Source organism: Aulostomus chinensis, chromosome 20 (genome assembly GCF_037954235.1).
Source record: "Aulostomus chinensis isolate RoL2024-O1b breed Wild chromosome 20, RoL_Achi_v1.0, whole genome shotgun sequence".
NCBI lineage: Eukaryota > Metazoa > Chordata > Actinopteri > Syngnathiformes > Aulostomidae > Aulostomus > Aulostomus chinensis.
This window is the reverse complement of record NC_141339.1, coordinates 21,828,359-21,846,975: the sequence shown is the minus strand read 5'-3', so window position 1 is coordinate 21,846,975 and position 18,617 is coordinate 21,828,359. Positions and strand designations below refer to the sequence as shown.

Sequence of the window (18,617 nt, the reverse complement as noted above, 5' to 3'; positions counted from 1 at the left end):
CTCTTCTGTCACTTTTCATTCAAATGGCAATGATAAGACAACCATCTTTTCGGAAAGTTTTGTTTTTCAAAAATGTTCATTTTTAGAAGCGAAAAGATAATTACCCCAGGGGCAAATAGCATGATAAATCTGAGCCGTTAATAAGTCCAAAAAAGTTCAAAAAACCAAAAAGGCAGTCCAGTATTTTACAAAATACCACAGTTAAATCTGTTAACACGACTCCAACACCTGCAGACTTGTATAAAGGAGCACAGGAGGTTCCTGAGGGTTTGGAGAACGTTCTGGCTGGTTAATGTGGGATGACAGACGTTCAGTCCTGGAACAGTGGAGTCCTGCTGGTGTTTGCTGGCGCCAACGACCAGCCCAGCTACACTGGCTGCTGCATGTGTGTCGCCACCGGCAAAAGAATCCTCATTCATTCATACTTTGGCTTTTTAAGAAATAAATCTCCTGTGGGCTGGAATTTTTAATCATCGATCACAACTGGAAATATGTGACAGAAAGAGAACTCCCATCATCCCCCGGTTCATGTCTGACCTGTAAACCTCAGGTTGTTGAGCTGAAGTTTCGCTGGTTGAAGAAGATTGATAGGTTTTTGGTTTTTTTTTTTTTTCTCTTCCTCTCAAGTTAAATGTCTTTCAAGCCATAATGGATTACAAGTACACAGGAAAATATTTTTTGCTGTCGAGTAATTTGACATGAGCGTGCCAAAGCAAAAAAACGTTACAGGCTTGTGTGTGTTCTCTCAGCAATCAATCACCAACATGTAAATGGAAGAAGCGCTGGTGTTTATCGATGCCGTATCTGGATCAACATTACCTCGAGTGACTCCAACGACTGTGGTTATAGACTGGATCAGCGTGGACTGATACACCGAGCAGAAAATCCCAGTCCAGGATCCCTCCTCTCCTCTCCTCTCCACCCCTCGCTCTCTTTTAACGCCTGATTGTTTAAGTGATAAGTGACGGTGATGGATGAGTCGGGCTTTGTGTAATTATTGTCCTGGTTATCATTGTCACTCCTGATAGCATACATCACCGTGTCCCAGCCCAGTTTGCATTTGATAAATAACAGTAGCTGCAGAAATACACTGCGAATCATTTGTGAACAGACCCCTGGATTGTAAACACATGGTGAGGCTAATGGAGGGTCCTGGAAGGAACAAGAGGGAGAGCTGATGGTGTGAAATCATGACTATCGCTCCATGGATGGCATGATGGGAATACCTTTACCGCATCTGCTGGAATCGACGTGTAACAACGCACTCACGCTACTTCGCCTCTTCCTGACTCACCGCATGCTTGCGTGTCCGGCGTGTGCCAACAAAGCCTCTTCTGTGGAGGAACCATGGCGTCATTCTGCAGTAGACTTTGTCAGAGATGATTAACGGATGCGTTATCATGAAGCTATGACGCTTGACAGCCCTTAGTTGATGTCATATTTTAGGATGATTTATGGATTATGGTGATTTGCACATGAGGAAAACAGTGAATGTTAGAGTTCAGTCGCCGTTTACGGACGACTGCGTGGAGGAAGAGACACACACCTGTGAGAGGAAGAAGACAGTAGTCGTACTTCTGTCAGTGTATTTTCCGGTATTTCAGTAGAAAAGGTGCTTGGAAAAGGCAAAGTCTGAACTCCTTCAATTTTGCAAAGGTTGTTTTGTGCACTTGATGTGCTTCTTGTCTTTTCAAAAAAAGGGGAAACAAGGAAAATAGCGAGCGAGCCTTTAACAAAGCAGGGCCAGGAGTTTCTGCTGCTGCTGGACAGTCTTCACATCCTCTGGAATGAACAATTACAACTTGTCCTGCTGAAGGTAAATCCTTCCATTGTTCCTGGGTTTAGGATCTCTTCTTCTGCTCTCGCTATATTCCACTGTTCTGTGAAAAGGGGAGAGAAAGACCTCCAACACTGAGGAAGATGCCACAGCAAATATGGCAGCGCATACGGTGAAGAGCAAGCAGAATGACCCTTTTCTCACTTCTTCAACTTTGTGTTACTTGCTGCCTCCAGTTTGTGTGAATGGCTAAATAGGAGGAAGAGGGTTGATTTAATTAGTACAAGGGTTCTCCTCTGTAATTATTGTCTGGTAATGAATCCTCTTTCTTGCAGATGTTTGTGGAGCTCAAAGGTTTTGGGCACAAAGAGTCCTGCAGTGTCCACGTCCTCCTGAGCAGATGAAACCCATCTGAGCCGTCCACCTCCAACTCAGAGTGCAACATTCCATGCTTGTTGCCTAAAACTCAGTCCTCTGATGGCAACACGACAGGTGTCTGGAAATATCATCTGTCATTTGTTGCATGGGCCTGTACGTGTATTTCCAATAAGAACAAACCGAGTTCTTATCCCTGCTTAATCACAACAAAATTAGCCTTGAAATAGCGCCTTTCCGCTCCCTCCTATGCTGCACTGCCTCCGCTCGTCTCATTCTTTCACGGGTTGACCTTTGACCTCGAGCTCTCTGGCTGACAGCGTTACATGATGCTAATTGGCCTTGTAACAATAAATCAAACTGAAACTGACATGTTGGACATAAAAAAAAAAAATCAGATTATGGGCTAATTCGTGTTGCCAGCTGTTTCTCTGGTGATCTCGTCTCCTATTTGATCTCTTTTGCAAGCAGTCGCACTGAAAAATATGAAGTTTATTTGCACTTTCAGAGTTGATTGTTCAAGTTCGTGTTCTACAACTGTGAGTTGCGATGTATGGTATTCATTAGTCTGATTTGTAATAATTTATCCATTTCATTTCAGTCTACAGATAAGATGTTAATGTGCTTCCTTTCGGGGTGATACATCACTCCACATTCAGATCTGCAGTCCAGGAACGGTGTTAGCTTAGCTGTCAACACTTTTCAAGTTTTCAAGATCTCAAACAGATAGCAGGGCAAATATTTCAAGATACCATCTGCTTTGCTCTTAAAGAGATACTCATTATTTTATATTCAGTGATGCAAAACACTATTTTTAATGTTCATGAATGGAGTGAAAGAGCAGCCGTGTCTGCAGTGATTCAGCCCTGGTTCTCTGCCGCGGCCGTGAAGGAATCATGTCCTCTCCTCGCCGGTTTAAAATGTCATCTGATCCCATCAATTACAATCTGCTCTACAGACAAACTCTCCTGCACACTTTAATGGGAATTTTAAGAGATTAAATGTCTAGCAGGCGGCGGAAAGGCTCGAAGACAAAGTCACCTGGGGTCACATAGCAGGATGAAGGGGGGAAAAGGGGTGGCAGCCAACGCCTGTGAGGACCTGCTGCTCGGTCCTGTTCTGCAAGTCCTGAGCCCAACGTTTACTCATACAGAGACCAGCTTCCAAGGTTGCTTCGTGCACACGTCAAATCAGTTCTGTGGTTTTGTCAACATTTTTATGATGAATTTGTTTTTTCACCATGAATTTTTTTTAAGCTACTCATAATTGCTGTATATTCTGTGGTAACACAAAACTTGCAATGAGCTAAAAGTACAAGTGTCTTTTAAAAAATTTTTTTTTTTAAAGAACGTCTAAGTAAAACATTTAATGACTCATCCTGCACTAATGGGCATGTACCAATTATTTATCCAATGAAAGTACTTCATTCGATACCTAATTGTCAATATTCATTGGCAGAGAGCTAACCAGAACTAGCGGGTTGGCTAGCATGGTAGAGCATCATCGTGGGACGCACTGGCAACTAGCATCCAAGTAGCCATGGGTTTTAGCCTCCTTGCTAGAGTGTCAGCGTCCCAGAGTTCAAGTCTTGCCCAGTGCAGATTATTTCAGCACCCGCTGATGTCCTCGACACGCCGATCCTCCGATCTTCAGAGTTTAGCTGGAAATATGTCAATAATATCCAGAAACACAGCACTCCACAGTTTCACTGGATCTTTTAATTGTGATACATAAATGTAAGCTGGGTGACCACATGATCCCCGTCAATGCTTCATGTGAAACGGTTTGATCTTGTGTGCTGGTTTCCGGGCTCCGATGGTGAAAATGAGTCTGTGCTATGTTTCAGCCAAGTTCAGGTTCCAGGGCAGGAATGGCCTTTATGTTCTCTGTCAGCGGAGGAGACACGGAGCAATTTAAGGGCCCTTAAGGCAGATCAATCACTGCTGGTGAGTGGAAGTTGAACTGTTGGAAAGGTCAGACAGGTCAGGGAGCACCGAGAGTGCACCACCGGCTGCCTGAAGCCGTCTCTTCAGCAACAACAGGTCATTGTCGCGTGGAGGTGGGAGAGTCACTTACTCCAAATTAATTGGAAGCCTCGGTGCCACAATCAAAGCCAGTTATTTGGGTGCTACAGAAATTAAGAGCTGTGTGGAGAAGTCAGGTGCTGCTCCAAGTACAATGGATGACCTGAAATGACAGCATCTTGGATACATGAGCCACTAAGTACCCCATAAAGCACCTTCACGCCTCTCCTTCTTTCTCCCCCCTCCATCTGTCTCTTTCTATAGCCCTGTCTTACTCTCTCTCTCTACCACTTCTATTTTTCTCTTCACAGACAGATGATACGCTGTCCTCCTTCCAACACCCTCACAGTACCATATTTCTCTCCCTGGAGCGAGTAACTCTGTCTCCTGCCTGTGTCCATACTCCTGCACCCAGCCCCCCCTTACCCCCCCACCTCCAGACAACACAACCAAGGACAAGCATGGCCCGCAGCTTCGATGGCCCTCCGTGGAACAAAAACACACGCTGCCTCTCAAAAGCTTCCTTTATCCGCGGCAAACAAAAAGACGGCTTCACCTCCACACTGTTCCCACCATTAGGCCCTGGCCTGGGCCCTCTCCCTTGTCCCCTCCTGCTCACACCCTCACTGGGTCCTTTCAGCGTGGGGTGATGTCGGGGGGTGTGTGGTGGGCTCTTTATGTTCACATGTGTCCATGCTGGTTTACTCTGTCAGACTTGCTCCCTTCACAATAGACGTGTAAAGAGATTGACCAGCAGCTTTTGACGCGGCCGTCCTCATTGAGGTGTGAATAAGCATGGGTGGAAAAACACACCTGCACTTTCATGTGCCTGAGGGTGTGTGTGTGTGTGTGTGTGTGTGTGTGTGTGTGAGAGAGAGAGAAGGTAAATATCTATTTGACCAGGCTGACCAGGTTGACTGAGGCAGAGTTGAGAACATTTTCTTCGCCCCTCCGTGTCATAACATTGTGAAATCAGGAGCAAATGATATGTTCTCTTGTTCAACGTATGGGAGCACCACTCAATCAATGAGATCTAACGATGCAGGAGCAAATTTGCATTGCGTGAATACAAAGTGGGTCATTTGGAAGCGTTGTTGGCGTGTAGACCCTGTCATAAAACCAAATGCGTTTACATATTCAGTAAATGCCCCTGTTCACTGTAACGTTCAACCTCACATTCATTCTTACTCTCAGAAACCAAACGAGAGACCCGGGCCATTTGGCTCTGACTGGGTCCATGAAGGAATCATTATCCCCATGACCCGAAGCTATTAATTCCATCTCTCACTCCTCCCTCTGTCTCTCATTTCTCTCATTCTCTAGACAAATTCATTTACATGAAAGACCACTCACACTGGCGCAGGCCTGCAGGTAAATGACAATCTATCCAACGATTTCATGCAATATTTCTCAGCGTGCTCGCAGTCCACGGGGCTGCGGTAAGTGTATCATTAATAAATCTGCCCCTTTCCCATGACTGAAGGGATCAACATGTTTTAATTATCCTGCCGTGATTTGAACTCGATCAGCGTACCGTTCAGTTACACAAACATTCCGCAGCCAGCCAGATAAACACTCTGCTCTCTGCATACTGAAAGTGGTGCAGGGACAAGGTAAGACACGGTCACACTCTTCTTTTTTTTCCCCCCTGTTTGTCTTTCTGTCTGTCTGTCATAGTTATGGTGTGTTTAGAAAGACTGATTCCTTACAAGTCTGGACCTGGCTGCATTTGTGTGATCCACCACAGAGGTGCAGACATTAAAGGGAGTGGGAGAAAATGTGATGTGAAATATTGGAGCTAAAAGGGAAAATTTGTGTCAGGCTAATATTCAGATGAGTGAACGCACAGAAGGGTTGGTATAAGCTGGAATAATTAGATACTGCTGCCAAGAAGGTTATGTTTTCACTTGCATCTGTTAGTTTGTGCGTGTGTCGGTCTGTCAGGAGGATTACGCAAAAACTACTGGACCAATTTAAAAGAGAAAGAGACACTCTGGCCCACGGACGAACCCGTTACATTTTGGTGTACATCCAGATAAAAGAGATCTGGCTTTTTTTCTCCTTTTTAATATTTGTATACATTTCTTAGGAAATACTGCATGTTCCACATCCAGATAGTAATTTATAGTGTGTGTACATTTGTTTTTATGCACCTTAACTGCAATTCTCATGTACAACAGCTGCACTTTCTGGTTCTGCATTCCATCTGCTTCACCATGGCGATACGATGTTATCAGATCTGTAATTTTTCAGCTTCTAGGATGATGACGTGTTTAGCTATAACCGACGCCTATGGAGTTCCACTTTACTGCACATTTAGGTGTTTGTCAGACTGCAAATCTGTGTTTTTCTCGATGACCGCCTCCCTCCAGAAAAAGAGATTCTAAATCTCAGTGGGACTCACCTGGCAAACTGAAGATTAGACAAAAAAAATGAAGCATGATCCAGATCTGCAACAAATTGCACATTTGAACGGTTTTCATCGTGCATATACTTGCATTTTTCATGGTGATATAACTGGTACTTCAATATTCCAAGGATTGAAAAATGGATAACATTAAATAAAAACCAACAAGGTCTTCACGCAAAGTTTCAGGAAAATCTGTTCAGTAGTTTTGAGGTCATACTGCTAGAACCAGAGGGCGCGCACCAAAATCCGGACCTGACAGGTGGAGGTCATGAGCTCATAACCACGTCTGCTGAGGTGCATCCTCTCTGATCAACGCTCACAGATATTAATACACATCATGAACTAAAACTAAAGATAATCTCTGTAGATGCTGAGGATCCGGATGAGTGTTAGTGGACGAGAGGGCCGCTGCTGCTCTGCACAGTGACCAGACGCACCACGCTTAATTTAACTTGCAAAATGTATTTAAGAGTAAATTCATATTTCATTGCGGTCAGGTTCTCTCCCTACCTTGTGTGTGTGTGTGTGTGTGTGTGTGTGTGTGTGTGTGCGCAGCAGAACCACTTGGAGTGGGACCTGAGACGGGCTCGGGCGCCGGCATGCGCGCTTGTCATCTCATCTCTTCATCAGGAAAAACCGAAGCCTATTTTTGCTGCTTTGGTGTCTAAGTCCCGTAGGGCAATGGGCAGCTTATGTACTTCACACAAAGCAGAATTTCCACATGTACACACACCCAAACACACACTCACGCAAGAAGGAACCTGTTATCAAAGCTCGTCCCACTGGCTGTCTGCCAAAAGAAACGTGCTGGGGCGAACACTAATCCACTTTAAATTACAACAGTACTGAAAGCCTGCGACCACAGCCAAATATTGATACGGGGTCATTAGTCATTTATGGCGGGGACGGTTGCTGAGTGATCAGAGGGGAGGAGCCGGGGCAGGGGTGGCCGAGCAGGAGGTGTCAGAAGTGGTCACTGCGGGGGGGATTATGGTATTAGCAGGCGGAGGGCGAAGCTGCACGCCAAAGTTGGTCACAGATAGAGTTGTAGCAGTAATGCGAGTAGTCATGTGACCACCTTCTCCTACTTTTTTCCTGTCTGTGCTCTTCATTCTCTGCCTTGAAACCCAGCCAGCTGCGCTCCCTCTCTCTCTCTCTCTCTCTCTCTTGTGGGAGTGTGTGTGAATGAACACTTGAATGTTTTGAGAGCATGTTCTGTCTGTACCCAAAAGGCCTCACCACCCCCCCTAGTGGCACATCAGGTTTTCAGTCTTTTACCACTTTGCTCTTTTCAAAATCTATCTCATTAAAAGATACATAAGAAATTAAATTCTGCTTGTCATCACTTCTAGTCTAATTATAGTTGTTTATAATTATGTGTTATTGAGTTATATATGATTGAAACATATTTTTAAACAATTTACCTGCTTTTATTTGCTGAATTGATATGCAAGTCCCTCCTCAATTGTAATGAGTATGAAGAAAGACAGAAAATCTAGAGGAATCTAATCTTTCAATTAGGACCAAAGTGTTTGAGGCTAAGTGAAACTACATCAGAGTCTTGACTTAGATGATACCATTAATTTCCTCTGGGTTAGTAATTTGATAAGGCATCAAATTGGAGAGATTGCGCTGTAAAGGGCATCATCGCAGCCAAGACAATTTAGGCACCGTGTGGGGCAAATGTGTGGGGATAGAAGATTAAAGAATGAATCCTTTTAAAAAGATTTTAACCACTTGCGTTCTGCGACGAGGTCTTACATCATTTAACAGATGTTTAAATCTGCATTACATGTGATGACATTTTGTCGTCACCACAGATGTTTCAATGAGTTGCATGTGTTCAGTTTGTCCCTGACAGACAAGCCGGTGAACATCAAGAGCTTTTATTGTCCAAAAAAAAAAAACCAACCAAAAAACAACCCCCTCTTCACAACACGTTTACACATAAACAACGGAGCGACTGCAGCTCCGAACAGTGCAAATAAGAAGATAAGAGAGAAAATAACGGACCACCAGTAAAGCTGAGACCACCTATAAATGCTTTCCATCGGTGGGTTCACAGAAGCACTTCAGTTGTAATACTTTAATTGCTCAGGGACTCAAAAGTCTAATAAGGTTTCTAAATCGAGCTGCTTTATTTGTTTTCCTTTGACTCGCGGCTAGAGCAAAAAATGCAGCCACTCTAATTGCAGTGCCGTCATTAAGAGCTGGGGTATTAAAAGTTTCTTCCTCTAAAAAACGAGCATGTTGCAATGTTGTTGTTGTTGGTTTTCTTTTCTTTCTTTTTTTTTTTTCTCTCTCTCTCTCTCTCTTTTTCTCCAGAGCTGAATTATGGGCCCTTTCCGTCCAGGCTGGGATCACACAGGAAGTAATTGAGTTTAATAGATGAAATAAAAAAAAAAAAAAAAAAAAAAAGCTCAAATAGTGGAGTTAATTTCGAGTCTTTACGAGTTGTGTTGTTTGGTGGCATTTATCTGGTCGCAGCCTCAGCGCGGCACTAGTAAAGGACACTCCTGACAAAGGGAGGCTTTAATTCTGACATCATCTTGAAAGCTGGTTCATCGAGAAGCCGACGAAGCTGCTCGACGAGACTTGAAACGTTGCCCCTGTGAAATTAAAGCTACCTGCATACGTGTGCAAATCTCACCCAATCCCAGGGACAGATCTGTAAAAAATGTGTTCTCAGATCTGTATTTTTATTCATGTTTTAATCAAACTCATCTCCTTCCTCTTTGAGCTGCTTACTTTTAATTGAGTTTGTGTTGCAGTAATTATCAAGTGAGAAGGAAATGAAGTATCTGTCAGCTCGAGGTGTCACAGGTACACTTTCACATTGACATGGGAAGGGTGGAGGGGGGTCTTGTACGTCCCCTGATGAGGCACACAATGGCAATCACAACTCAATTAACACTTTCTATATATACAAGTGTGTGTGTGTGTGTGTGCGCGCGTGGAGACACACACGCATGCACACACACAAACAACAAGGAGAGGAGTGAAAAGGCTGTTTTCCAACCCTTTCTATTGATCCTGTGACTTTGACAGCTACACCTGTTGTAGGACCTGTGAAATCAGACAGGAAGAAGAGCGCTGGTACGACTGGTTGATGCCAATTAGATAACTGTTTTGTCATCCCCAATAACTGCCACGCCACAAAGTTTAGGTGGAGAGGAAAAGAACAAAAGTTTAATTCAAGCTCTTCTCACGCAAAGATTTAAAGGGAAATGTATTGTTAAATGATGTAATAGAGGAAAACAGTGTCATACGATGCGATTAATTAACAATGAATACAAGAATATAAAACACTGAGATCCCCTCGCCATATTTTACGCTTGACGAGTAAAATTCCTGCACGTGAAAGTGTAAATCTGCTTCACTCGCCTGCCGTTCCGTTTTTTTTTTTTTCGAAAAAAAAATGTTCCTACATGGTTTCCTTTATGCTACACCTCATCTACTTCTACTAGGGCCAATCAGAAAAATCCACCCCACAAGTTATTTCTAATACTTCCACTCCCACACATGCCTTTCTTCTTTTTTTTCCCCCTCTATTTTGTTCTCTGTCCCTCTCTCTCTCTCTCTCCCCCTCTCTCTCTCTCCCTCTCTCTGTCTAAACTTGCTTTCCTTGATGAGTCCTAGCAGGGAATCACAGGCTTGGAAAAAAGGTAGGGGCCTGACAGAGATTGATGTCTGAGCGCTCCCCCTGATTCGCTGATTAAACCCATCAATCAATATGCAGAGGAGGTGTCCAATGCAAATGGATCCAATCAGGCGGAACGGAGTGGTATTGTCTGTGTGTTGTGGCGAGTGGAGAAGTTAGAGGTGGAGGACAGGCACCTCCAGTCAGCTTTCTAGGACGACAAAAGAATGCAGGACGGCTGGAGATGACCATTTGAGTAAAATAACACACCTGGTTGGTTGTTGTTAAAGGAAAGACGGGAAAATCATGGCGGCTCTTTGCTCTGAGGCGCATGCATGATCGCCGCCTCGCTCCCGTTCCGTGTGGCGTCGGGAACACCTGCCCTTTCCTCTCGTGTAAACAGGAGAAAAATGGGCTCATCAAACTACAGCTGCTAATTTCACATCACACTAAAACACACCAAATCTCTCTGATACACACACACACTGGCTCGCACGCATAGATCATCAAGGCGGCGTTCTCCTTGTACCGTCCCTATCCCCTCTCACACACACACACACACACACACACACACACACTATCATATTTTCCATGTCTCCATCTTCATCCAATCTTACTGTAATGGTACAGCGGGGACTGCGGCTGGATCTCCCCTCTGGGCCACGCTGCTCCCTGAAGTATCTGCCTTGCTCTCACTTCAACCCTCATTTGAATACAAGTAGCATCCTTGGTCATTACAGTGTGCGTGCGTGTTTGTGTGTGTGCGTCCTGCTCGCTTGTCATTGAGATTGGTTTGTGTGTGTGTGTGTGAGAGAGAGAGGGTCTGGATGGTTGTGAAAGTGACACAGCCGGGGATGGATACCATTGTACCCAGGGGTCACGTTGGCCTCTGAGAGTCGCTCCGCATGCAGTCGTTTCGACTTGTCGCAAACATATAGCATAACATATATCACCCTAACCAGCTTTTATTTCTGTCCAGTTCAAGTTCATTATTCATGATTGTTCCATCAGTGTTCTATCTCTATCATTCACCGGCTCGCCCTCCTCATTCAAACCCCACAGAAAGAGGGAGAGAGAGAGAAAGAGAGAGAGAAAGAGAGATGGTCATTTGTTTCAGTAAATGACACAGATGCCTCTCCTTCTGCTTATAGACTTATTCCTCCCCTTTTTTGGGGAAGGGGTGGGAGGGTGAGGTGGTGGTGCATGTGAGGGAATGATACCATGACACATTCTCCCCTCCCTTGTCGTTCTCCTCCTTTTTTCCCCCTTCTCCCTCTCCTGTCCACCACTCTATCCATCCCTCCTCCCTCTCCTCCTCCTCTTTCTCCTGCTCCATCAGGAGACGAAGAGCCCCCAAAATGGCTGCCTTGGTGCCAGGGGGACCACAGGCTGCTCTCCCATCTCCCATAATCACCGGGGCGATGCTCGGATGCCTCCCCCATTTGCATAATGCCATCCTGACACTTTCACTTCCGCCATCCATCACCGGCGGCGTGAGTCCCGCGGCCTGCTCCGTCGCTCCGTCTCCCCCTGATTGCGTCCTGTGTTTATCTGCCCAAGCACAAAAGATTGATTCCCCGCTGTCTCTCGGCCTTATGTTCAGCAGATAGGGATTTTCGCCGAATGATGAAGCACCCAGTCAGCTAATGATAAACAGAAAACACATATTCAAAAGGACGGTTTCCCCCCTCTCCCCGGCTTTAGTGTGGCTGCCGCTCGCCTTCTCCTCTGCCATGTGTGGGGAAGGGAGGGATGTCAGGTTAAGGAAGTGAACACACTCTGCAGGGAGTTCAATTTGAAACGCAATTGTTTTCCTGTCAGTCCTTTTACATTTTTTCTGTTGATTTGCTCCAGGGGTAAGGGAAAATGAAGGACCGGGAGGAAAGGGAGATAGCAATTAAAATAAAACTGTCGTCTTGATGGCTGCTCTTGTTCTTCTACACACCACAGTGCAGGCGCATCTGACAGACCGTGCTTTAAGAACATATCCTGGCTGAAAGATAAAAGCATACATGAGTGCAGCCCAGTAGCTTTTAAGAGGATGGAATTGGTACAAGAGGGTTCCTATACCGCTACTGAAACAACCCAATAAGTGCATTTAATTGCTAAGCATGTAGCATGATGCTGCATTTAACCACTGAGGGTTTTACACATTATACATGCAAACAGGAGCACCTCACATCGTTGCACCCACTTAATAAACAAAATATTTTGACATCATGCTTCACTTTAGTCGCATTTCTTTAAATGCGCGCAATTTATAATGAGATAAGCATTCCTCGCAATGCAGGCGGCGCTACTGTATGCTGCTGCAGAATGCCAATGCAAAGCATCTCGCAGAAGTCTGCAAAGTTTCACTCCACGATAACAAAATACTATTAGCTGCTGTCACGTACAGGAGAAGAGAGATTATTTTATTTATTGAAATGAGATTGAAATGATAAATCTCTCTCCCCATGATAAAACACTGGGACTCATAAACCTAGTGTGGGGGATAGGGATTAGAAAAAGATGGAGGCGAGAGGGAGAGAGAGAGAGAGAGAGCGAGAAAGAGGGAGACAGAAGGAGAGAGAGGGAGGAGTGAGAGTGGAAGAAATTCATAATGCATAATAAAACAAAAGGTGTCGTGGGAAACATCACTGATATTAAAATCAGAGGCAGACAGATCTATATGAAAAATGCAGATTTGAAAATGTAAATAACCATGGCCCTAGGGGGGAGGGGGAGTGATTCAAAGATAGGATGACAACATGAAGAGAAAGGCATTTATATGGGGGCTTTGATGTTTCTCACATCCAAATTTATGCCACTGACGACCAAAATAATGCCACTGAAGGGGATTTTACACAGTGCACTGCTGGCCCTGTTTCACACCATGATGATATAAAACACATTATGCTTCACATTATCTCAGTGTGAGAACGCCTGATAATGAGATGATTCACATTCAAGAGGGATACTTAAGATTGCGTTCAACATTTCCAAACAACAACATGTTATCTTCGCATTAAAGTCGTGTTCCAAGACAAAGGCGTTTGATCCGTGCTCGTCCGCGTGCTTCTTCGGTGGGAAATCCACACGCCGCTCCTTTGAGGATGACCCTGCCACTTTAACCCAAATGCATCCCAGATTGCATTGGATTTTTTTTTTTTTTTTTTTTTAAGACTAGAGTCAAGCTTGTCAATCAAAATCAGGAACCCCGCGTTTGGATGAAACACCCCTTTAATAAAACCCCCATGCACACGCAAAAGGGCAAGGTGCTCCTGCTTGGCCGTCATGTGAAATATGGCGGTGCGATGGTGTTGGGCTCATTATTTGTCAGCGTGTTATTTTGGTGAGCATCCTGTTCAGATCTTCACAGATTTAGATCCTCTTCGGTGTCTATCTCCCATGATATTGTTGCATTTGACAGAAGGATTGTGGGAGTGTGAGAAAACTATACTTGGACACCATGTTGACTTCAGACTATGAGGGAAACGGTGTGTGTTGCCAGCTATTTCCCTATGTAAATCCACCACACAAGTTTAGCCTTGTCGCGGTGCTTTATAATACTTGGCTCTCAAACATTGCCATTAGGGAGCTCTCTCACAGCCATTATTTTGAATATATCATTATTCTGGCAGCACTATCACATCCAGCTCATCACCATTTCTCTCGTTTTTCTTTGCTTTGAATAGATAAAAGCTTCATGAGAAGCATCAAGTCACTTGAAGCACTGATGCCTCAATAACCAGATTCATTGGCTCTTGAGGTTCAGCACATGTTCTCAAATGCCAATCCACGTCTGACTCAATATTTAACATGGCGTTTAGCTCTAAAATAATGTAAATTATATTTGTTTTGGATATGTGCTCTAAACACGAAGGGATATTTTAGTCCTTTTTGGGTTTATAAGCCAACATCACAACTGCAGATGCCGAGGAAGGTGCAACATCACATACAGTTGGTGAATGGAATATCTTTTATTTTTAAAACAACAACACAAGCTTTTTTTCTTCCTTCTTTACAAACCAATGTCCTTCAGATGGACACATTTACATCCCTGACCCTTAACACTTGAGTATCATGAGTACAACATTGTAATTTCCTTACCACTTATTCCATATTTTATTCTTTTCTGCTTTTGTATATCATTGTTCATTTTTTCTCGTCTTACCAGCTTTTCTTTCTAATGTTTCCAAAAGCAACCTAAGCAACATTTTTGGCTGAAAACGAACGTTTTGCACATCAGTTTCTTTGTATATTTGAGGTAGCGTGGCTTTCATTCCTCCTCCGAGCTCTGATGGCTTCTGCTGCACTGTGTGAATTGAGCTGACTGTGTCACGACGCCCCTGCTAGCTTGGAGCTAGCTTGAAGCTAGCTTCTCATCACCGACGGTGTACGGTGTTTACAGAGGAACCTGAGAGGGCAAAATGAGATTCTTACTTGGTGCTAGTCAGTCAGTGTAATGCTAGCTGATAGCAATGGAAAGTCCTTGTCGTCTGGTTAAAAGATGTAACCGACGACTCCACACGTGCCAGGGGAAGCATGTGGTCGTTCACGGTGCCCCCCTGAGTGGCAGAGGGGGTGGAGAAGCGATCAGAACAGCTTGGTAGAGTGAATCGGTGATGTACAATCGGGGAGAAAATAAGGAGAAAAGAGTAAAAAAAACAAAAAAGTACTTTTAGAAGTCTTAAAAAAGTAATGTCGTCATGCGTCTTGATCGCAGCAATTACTTTGGTGTTTTCTTAGAAACAATAGGAAGCTAAAAACACACGACCCAAGTTGTAATAAACTGGAATGATCCCTTAAATTGGAATCCTAGTGAAGTAAAACAGGAAGTACTTGTGTGATTAATGGTGGAATGACATGCCAAGTTCGCTGACATCGTAACACTTCCATATGTATCTCTGCTGAGGTCAGTCTTCCCGAGGCCTTTAAGAGCACAAAAGGCCTTCACCCCGCCTGCTCCACAGCTGCTTTTAGTCAGGGCCCGAGGTCCCTCCATCCTCTCCCTCCCCTTCCCCACCCTCATCCAACCCTTCATCCCTCCTGCCCCTCAGCTTTCTGTTCTCTTGCCAGGACTGTAATCAAGCCTTCAGCTTGTGGCCAGGGTCTACCCCCCTCCCAGCCCGAAAAGCCACCAACAGACTAAACTATGAGAGAAATGAAGGGCAGAGACAGAAGGAGGCGAGCGGGGTGTGAGAGATAGTCATTAAAGCTGTGCCCTGTTTGCTGAGAAAACACAAGCGTAATGTTTTAAATACAGGGATCTCTGCGCTTTGTTTGGGAAAACATTATTGTCAAAAGTTCTGGCACTGTTAGAGATGGCAAAGCAGGAACAGAACACGAGCGAGCGCTAATCAAAAACACGTGCACCTCAAATTCCGCTCATAGCATCGTCTGATTATGGCCTTTGCCAGAGCGTTTGTTGGTGGCGACGGGGTGAGAGTTTCGATTATAATATTGTGTGCACATTCAGAGGAATTAGACTTTCTCACTCACCGCTCTTTGGAGACGTTCTCAAAGGGCGTTTGTACCTGTGTTGCTGTGCCTTCTCTTGTTCCAGTCCAGTGTCATCTTCCATGGCTGGAGGGAACAGCGTACCCAGCATGGTCATGTCCAAACACACCCCCAACTCATTCCTTGCCGCTGCTCCTGAACATGACGCCCTCTCAGATGACATGCTCGCAACAGCAGCCTATTATTCTGGACAGGCTTTTGGTTTGTTCAAGGATGTGATGCTGTCATAGTTGCCTTTCAAGGCCAGGTCCATGTGCAGTCTGTCAAGGCCACTGCAAAACAATGGTGAGGATCATTACACAGATATGATGCGGAGCCGCAGTCCTCTCTTTTGAATCCAGACTATTTGAGCGCGACGTAGGTGATGTGGTGAAACACATGATGTGTGCTTTCCATTTGATTGAAAAGAATTTCCCATAAGAAAGATGAGAGGAAAAGTAAATGAAATAAAGTTTGGTCCCTACTTCAGAAGATCCCTCTTCAATATTTCTAGCATCTAAATATTTGTTTGCCTCCTTAAACCGAATTTAAATAAAATAGGTTCACTTTATTTTCTAAAGACATTTGTAAAGGAAAATCCATGGCAGGAAATCCGCCCAAATCCTTTGAAAATCCAATAATATTTGCATAGAGCTTAAAACATGCAAAGTCCCTGCGTATGAATTAAGCTGGAAAGGAAAGCCCTGCTGGTTATGCATTAAAATGGATTGGAAGAAGGGTTAGACTCCTACAGGTAAAAGCCCTGGAGAGACGACTGATTCTGCACTTTGAGGAGACAAAAAAACAGAGATGTCCCTTCACCGCTGTCCAACTCCTCACTGTGCAGCGGGATAATCTGTTTGGCAGCGCCTTCGCACTACTCAGTGACCCTTTTCCAGCTTTCACACCTACCTTGTGAATAGAAAAGATGAGCACAAAGGAATCCCTCTACTCTACGTAGCACAAGGCCATTGATGTACAATGCAGATGTAAAGGATAGATTCAATTGTGACCAAAAGGAGAGAAGAGACAGAGCGGTGCACAATAGCCCATTAGAACATAAAGTTGAAGAGAGGAGAACACGGAAGGGTTTTCTTTAGCTAAAGTTCTGCCAAGGCCAGTACTGATTACAGACCTGACACAGTACGCCTGTGTGCTGTCAACTCGGGAAAAACAAACATGGAATTTATAGCACATTAAGAATTCAACAGGCAATCTATTCAAGCAATTAATGGCGTATGAAAATAAGCTCTGTTGGCGTTGAAAGCACTCCAACACGAATGTAGGCCACGACTGTTATGTGCTTTTGTTTTCCGCTCATTCGCCCTTGAGGATCACAGTTCCAGAGCTCACACACTTCACAAAGCTTCCCTGCAAGTTGTTGTGCCCCGCTTTCATATTCTTGTGTTAAAAACGTACAGCGTATCTACAATTACAGTTCCTCCACTGTTTACCCACAAAGCACAGTCAAGGTGATTCTGATTATACTAAACAATGTTTGACATTGACAAGATATTCAGGACAAGCTGTGTTTTGTCATCGCAGAATTGAAAAATTACACGACTTTGAGTAAGCTGTCATCTGACAGTAGAAACAGGCCCATGGGGAAAGGTAAATACAGCAGCCAGATATTCTTGTAGCTTCACAAATACGGCAAACCACCGGACAAACCACCGGTTCCTCCTAATTCCTCCTTAGCTTAAGTACATTTATCTTTCTTATCTGATAACTGGTTTAGCTGCAATGGTGGAGAACAAGTACATTTACCCAACTACAGAGGTACCTGTACTTCCTCTTATGCAACCCCCGACATCCACTCACTGAAATACTGTTCTTTGCGCTTAGTATTCTTTACATAGCTTGAATTAAACTTTGCACACAAAACATATGCATAAACAACAATAATTAATGAACAGTTTGAACAAGTAAACCTCAAGAGTATTTAATAAGTCAATTAGTGAACTGATGAAGAACAATTTCTTTAAATAATTAAGAGAATGATGATGACCTATTGAAATATATAACACTCACAGATGACATTTTACTCTGTACTATTTACTATGTACTGTGTAATAGTTTAAATATGTTTTGTGGCAATACTTACGTACTTTTACTTCATCCCTGAGTGAGTAACTCTTGTCTTCCTGTGCCTGAACTGAGAGTAATGACACCGGCACAGATTGAAGTTGTGATTAAGTATTGATGTGATCTATGTCGTATCAGGCTGGTTGAACTCACTCATGCATTGTCAGTGTTACTGTCGATTGTCAGGGTGGAAAAATATAAGTTACTTACTCTATTAAAACAGTCTTGAAAAACCGTTAGCCTGCTACTAGCTGGCTAACCAGCTTGCTAACGTTACAGACTTGTAGTTCAGTGTAGTCCCCTGAGTCCTGTTCAGTAATAGTTACAGAAACAAGACAATTCCATGGTTAAAAGCCAGCATTAAAGTCCACTTTGTAAGTAGAGTAAATGTAATAGCAACACTGACAACACTGGCTACCTCGAAGGTTTATATAAATGCAGACTGGATCAAGAGCAGCAACGAGATATCTTTGTCTGCCCTCAATCCCTTCTCTTTGCTCAGCCCTCTTCAACAATGAAAGCCTATACCAGTTATTTATGTTCATCCGCAGCCAAATTCCTCCGGCCAAACATTGTTAGATGACCTAAAACACATTGCTACAAGTGCGACACAAAATTTAAAAACTCCACATACTGTGAAATGCAGAGTGTTCAGTGCTAAATGAGTGTTTGGCAGGGGCTCAAAAGTAAGGAGTGTTCATTCATATGTAAACCTGATGCATTACAACTTCCTACATTTCAAATGTTGGACAAGTGGAATATAAAAATTGTTATGAATACCTGGATCATCTTTTGACAGGTGCACAAATGGAGTTAACCCCTGCG

At 43.9% G+C, this 18,617-nt stretch overlaps 1 long non-coding RNA gene across 1 annotated transcript; it reads right to left on the bottom strand.

Annotated features, from left to right (window-relative positions):
* Window positions 1-13,821: 13,821 nt before the first annotated feature.
* On the bottom strand, window positions 13,822-17,951 carry LOC147243248 (uncharacterized). The gene is made up of 3 exons (XR_015110713.1): window positions 17,812-17,951; window positions 15,711-16,000; window positions 13,822-14,625 (listed from the first exon to the last, which is right to left on the bottom strand). It is a non-coding gene; the product is annotated as an uncharacterized LOC147243248 (long non-coding RNA).
* Window positions 17,952-18,617: the final 666 nt, after the last annotated feature.